The sequence below is a fragment of the Haliotis rubra genome, unplaced genomic scaffold (assembly GCF_003918875.1).
Source record: "Haliotis rubra isolate DU_JTF1 unplaced genomic scaffold, ASM391887v1 Scf391, whole genome shotgun sequence".
NCBI lineage: Eukaryota > Metazoa > Mollusca > Gastropoda > Lepetellida > Haliotidae > Haliotis > Haliotis rubra.
Genome location: NW_025767070.1, coordinates 1 through 6,528, shown reverse-complemented (window position 1 = coordinate 6,528; position 6,528 = coordinate 1).

Sequence of the window (6,528 nt, the reverse complement as noted above, 5' to 3'; positions counted from 1 at the left end):
GCGCAGGCACTTCAATAAAGTCTAAAGTAACCCCTGCAATACTAGATAACATCCATTGATCTGAGGTAAACTCGTACCAATTGTAAAAAATTGACTGGTCTTGCCTACCATAAAATTCTCAGGCTATCAGGCAGTGAAGTATGCATGTTGAGTTCTCACCTCATGTACACTATCCCCTGTGGGGAGGTCAGTGTTCAGTTCCGAGGGTAGTCCCTCTGGCGTTTGCTTAAAAAGCATTATGGTGTTATCCTCTACCTCAGGCTGCTGATTTCCCTCTGTTGTGGGATGGAGTGTTCTTGTTGAATGTCTGCCCTTATCGATTGGTGGCATATGGTTTATATCTGGGATAGCTTTTTGGTTTTTCCCTGGTGTTTTGTTGGGAGATCTTCCTCCCGAGGTGATTAGCCTCAGATATTTCCTTTATCCGTTTGGAGAGGTCATCACCAAACGGATACTTTGTAGTTGGACCTGATGATGCGGAACAGAGTCTCTTGAATGGTCCACTGAGATCGTGCTTAAAGGTCTCTCGACGTTTCATGTTGAGGTCTGAATGGGATGCATGGCGTTTGTCATGGTCCCCTTCATGTCGAGTTCTTTCCCGTCTGTCACCACTGCCATCAGGGAATCTGTTATTTGCACCAGGGGAACCATAGCCTTTATGAGCAAACCTTGCAGGTATTGTGATTTTAAGTCCTTGGACTTGGTGTGGGCTTTGGTTTGATGCCAAATTTTCTCATTTGATACGGGGAACAGTCAAACCGTCACAGTTTTCTGGCCGTTTGTATCGACCCATAACTGTTTTGATTTTCGCCATGGTTGGCTGTTTGGACACACTGTCATTCACTGTTTGGGCGAGGTCGGTCCGGATTTTCTCAGAGGTGTCTTCGTCATTACCGAAGACATCCCTCTAGTCGCAGACAAGCTCATTGATGACACTAATGTCATCCTCGTTGTTAGTGTCATTATCAAACTTTTCTTGATAACAACTATTGAGCAAAGAGTCAAATAAGTCGCTCTCATCGGCAGAAATATCACTCAGTATCTGACCCCTTTGGGTAGCTATTGTGCTCACCACGACCCGTGGCCGTTTAGGTGAAAACGATAAAGTCAAATTCCTTCTTCTTGAAGTGACGATTCCTCGAACCAACTAGCACAATCGATCCTCGACAATATCCTAAGGCAATCAGCACAATGAAAATCCAAAGCCCTTCTTAATCACTATATAACTAATACAAAATGGTAAGCTTTATTCTTCAAGTCAAATTCCAAACCTTAGCAAAAGCGCACTGGTAGTTACGCGCATGCGAACATCTCATGGGATTCCGAGGTACGGAATAGGGACGTAGAATCTATAGTAAATGGGTGTCTGGTCGTCAAAATGCCTATACTGAGATGCCTAAATGAGAGTCAAATTGTGCAGATACACCCACTGCAAATGGTAGTCAGTTGTCAAGATACATAAACTGAAATCGGGATCAGATTGTCAAGAAACATACAATTAAATGGGAGTCAGGTTGTCAAGATACATACACTGAAATGGGAGTCAGGTGTTCAAGATACATACACATGAATAGGAGTCAGGTTGTCAAGATACATATACTGGAATAGGAGTCAGGTTGTCAAGATACATATACTGGAATGGGAGTCAGGTTGTCAATATACATATACTGAAATGGGAGTCAGGTTGTCGAGTTACATGCACTGAAATGGGAGTCAGGTTGTCAAGATACATATACTGATATGGGAGTCAGATTGTCAAGATACATATACTGAAATGGGAGTCAGGTTGTCAAGTTACATGCACTAAAATTGGAGTCAGGTTGTCAAGATACATATACTGGAATCGGAGTCAGATGTCACGATAAGTAGACTGAAATGGGACTCAGATGTCAAGATACATGCACTGAAATGGACTTCAGGTTGTCAAGATATACACGTTTTAATCAAGTTGCTAAAAACAATTGTAAACCAAAAGTGTTCTTTAATCTGATTAGTTGAAAAACATGATCGAATAGTATACCATTCCCGGAAATTTGCTGCGTATTAATACGTACAAACATCGCTCACATCATTGTATTGTTACGCCGTCAGCTGTGATGACGTCATTCGAATCATATTGTGACGTAAAGTCTGCATGACGTCACAATTGAGCAGTTCCAGATGCTATCATGGGAGACAGCCGAACGGCCGACTGATGACATTTCGATGCTGTACCCGTACTCGATGTCAATGTTTACTTTTGTGTTTACAATGTCGATAAACATCATGTGTGATTAACAGACTAGGTACTTATACTGCACTGAACAGATTAGGTTCGTACAATGAACTGAACAGACTAGGTATGTGTATCGTGATGAACAGACTACTAGGTTTTGCATTTTAATTAGGAGATAAACATCATGTGTTGGCCAATTTCCGGGTGTTATTGAGTATTTGAAGCACGGGAATATTTCATTTGAAACGTCGTCGCTTTTATTTGTTTATTTGTTATTTGTTGTTTAATCAAAGTGTAGATCTGATTCAGTTCTTATACCTTGTTTGCTTGTTTAATCTGTTTCAGTTGAAGATTGAATTCTTCTTTGGAGATTTCACTGTTTCTGAATTCTGTCAACAGTCTGTAAAGGGTTGCCTCATCTTTGAATGAAACAGTCTCCAAGAACAGACATGTGTTCACTTTTGTATGTTTCTGCTCCTTTAGTTTACCAAGGCTTAATAAATCCATGATCTCAAGGATGAGGCGATAACATCTGTCAGATGTTGCAGCTACTGCAAGGTGAACTTTGAAACGACCACCAAAATGATGCTGGAAAGGGAAAATTAAGTAAATTGAATAGAAAGAGCACACGTAAAAAACAATGGATGCATATATTAATAGGTTGAAGAACACAGGGGAAAAAAGGACAACAATGAATTATAAGTTGAACTGCTTCATTACATGCTCTAAGTGACACTTACACGGGATGGATCTGCAGGTTTCAACACCGCCTGGCACTGTTTTCTCCATTTATTATCTGCACTGCCAAGAGGGGTTGTCTCACTTTTACCTGATCTTGGGTGAAGGTTGCGAAAAGCCTGGATGAAATAAATAATGAAACATTTTACACACTGTACATTCATTAGGGCAGGAAGTATGTTTGGTCTGTAGTGTATAGAATTAAAGGGTGGGGATTTTGACTAATCAAAAAACTTGTTACATTAATCTAAACCATCATAAACTAGGGATGTGACAAGGACCCCATGCTTAATTTTGCATCAGTGGTCTGTGGAATGGATCAACATTGTATTAGTATAATTTACCAAGAAAGAAGTATTCAGTAAGAAAACCCCTGTCCAATAAAAAAACATGAATAACTTACCATTATTGTAGCTTTGAAATTTAGGGGTTGTACATCTGTAGGAGTGGTTTTCTGCCAGAGATGTATCCAGAAGGTTTTGAACCAGGTCAGCTCCTAAAGAAATAGGAGATTAAACTGATAACATTGTCAAGAACTAAATTATAATATCATTCAAAATATATTAAATAGTATTTCTACCTTGATATGTAACTTTATATACACCCATCAGCATGTCAAGTGTCTCCAGAAAGTCATCGGAATCCTCTCGTTTGTACAGGTCACTCCATAAGTTGTCAGTAACTGCATACTTGTGTATGGGGAACTCAATGTCGACATCATCATGAAGCTGAAATTAAAATCTTAACATTTAATACAAGTTTTAGACTTGTACCTACACATGCAGCATTAACATCACTAGCGCTACAAGCTGCGACCGATAAAACGCGATGTTGCCCTCTGTTTGTACATCAAGGTATGTCGAATACTTATCAATATTTGTAAACGCCTACCTCAGCCAAGGAAATGTGTTCGAATGCTTTGGCATTGCTGGTTAAATTCGAATTTCCGAGAGGCCCATGTCTACTAAGTTCCGAATGTAAAAAGTTCCGAATGAAACCATGACAAAGAATATTTACTATGAATGAATACACCTTCCTGCGTTTTCGTTCTGCATAATCTAGAGTAGTTCCCCTTGAGTTTCAAAATAGGAATCGAAAGACGAAAAGAAAATATCTGCTCATCAATTTTGCACCCATGTTTTAGAGGGGGTCGTCATTGATTTCGTACATGACATGGTCCACTATATATAGATTTAAGTGTCTGGGTCGGGGTGAGGGGCATTCACATTGTGCATTGTTCACCATAAGTATCATCATCACCCCACCCTCGCCATATATTATGTACGATCTCTTAACTGTACAATTGCAGGCTGCCTCTACCTCGGCGATGCAAGTCGATCTGAGGGTTGATTTCATTGAATAAATTTGGTAGGTGACGATCCACGCATGCGTAAAACAGAGAGTATTAAACAAGATACATGTAACCGAGTATTGTCATAGTTAGTAGTTAGTAGTCACGATTTTAGCCTTGCCGGCAATGAACCGTAAATACATGCTCATTTTGTTGTGTATAACAATTTGCAATCAACAGACATCATAATATGTCATGTGTACAAGTATCACACCTGCCTGTCTGTGTAATTACAGAATGTGACAGAGACCGAACTCGGGCCATAAATCAATGCGTTTTGTTTATGGTGTATAGCCTGATAGGTGTTAAGTTCAAATTGCATGTGGTCAGTGATCGAAGTTGTGTATTGAATAAACCTATTTCACTGCGCATGTGCTATGAGCGCAGCCCAGCTGTTGAAACTCCGATTTCGCGGGGTTTTTTTTATCGCGTTATTTTTCAACTTTATAAGTTGAATTTGCATTTTTGATGATTTGTTTCGGTAAGTCCATACCGAAAGCTATCAGAATCTGCAAAGTTGTGCTTTACGCTGCATGTGACCTTTAACATAACGTTAGGAATACTTCTTACCATCTTTTTAAAAATATTCGTTATTTTTGTTACAATCTATTTGAGATTTGATTATCCTTGACTTCGCTGTGTACTGGTCCGTGGTTGTGGTCTCCAGGAATTGTAGACATTATGTCGTTCAATGTTGAGACTGTTGCTCTGCAGTCTTTCTGACTGCATCCCCATGAGATCCATTCTCTCCTTCTCTCTTGTTCAGAATGAACATATACCGGTAACCATTTACACATAGATATCTTCAACCACGAAAAGTAGGAAGAAACTTCTAGTCTAACTGTGCATTTACCATAACTGAATTTGTGGAAATAATGGTGAAAACTGTCATTTCCAAATTTCTTATGGCAAGTTTCTGCAAGAAAATTAATACCTCACAACTTATGAATTGAGTGAACTAATTTATAAATCAAAGTGACTGTGTGAACTCACTAACATGGATTCAATCTCATACTGGTAGTCTGGTATACATGTCTTATTTCTTTCCTTGAGTGAACACGTTTTTTCATCTTGTAGAATCCCTTAAAACAACACCGTTGTCAAAACATCAAACATCAAACGATTTTTACCTTGACCCAAATGCCTAACCTACCCTTTAGCTCGATAATGATACAAGAATGAATATGGGAACCCTTCTCTATGCATCGACAGGAATACCTATCAAACAAGCATGGAGTTGCTATTGGCGTGGCGTCGTGTTCTCATTGCAGGTTTTAACATTTTCAAACGTATATAATTGTCACCACAGCGACACACCTATTTTACAGTTTAGTAGAAAACATAACAGAAGCATCCAACCTGACCTTACAATGAGCGGTGTGATAATTCAAGACATAGATAATCACAAGCATCTAGACTTGACCCTTCAAAATAACTGTAACTGGGAAATTAACATAAAATCTATTGGCTGGCTTATTATGAAATTAATGTCTTGTCTAAACTGGAATCTTTCAAATGAATATTTGTCTCTGGAATCATCTGTGAGCTTGTGGGCTGATTTCTCTTGATCTATAATGAATGTTTTATTAAAACATTATGTAATGTACTTCTTGTAAATGATCAAATTAATCTAGATACACTTATGATTCAGTAAAAAGGGAATTCATTTGAGTATTTGCTTCAATCCGCACATGTTTGGACAACACAACCAATTTTCTATTGACACGTTCATGAGATTTTCGTGAATACGCCAATTGCATATACCGTTATTGAGCACAAACTCAAATGGCCTCTCCCTTGTGACAGGTGTTAATTGGAGAATGTATTCTACTACGGTCAGTTCCCATGAAGCAGAATTGTAAAAACATAGGGTGATTACCTCCAAGACCTGGTGATCTCGAACAAAGGCCAGTTAATGTTTTAACAGGCACAAGGTTGATACGAAAAATTGAAGGGGTAAAGAAATGAAATAAGCCTAAAGTGATATTTGACATTTTCATGACAAAATACATTTGGTGTTGCCACAATTAATCATCACAAGATGAAACATATCATGTGAAATATATCTCAACTATCATTTGGAGGGCCTTTTCAACGACCATCTTAAATCTGCCATGCCAACACCCCAAGTAATAATAAGATACATAATTTTCAAATCATGTATGACCTATTTCAACTATTACTGACCCTACGAAGGTCACCCAAAACTCTAGCACTTTTGTTA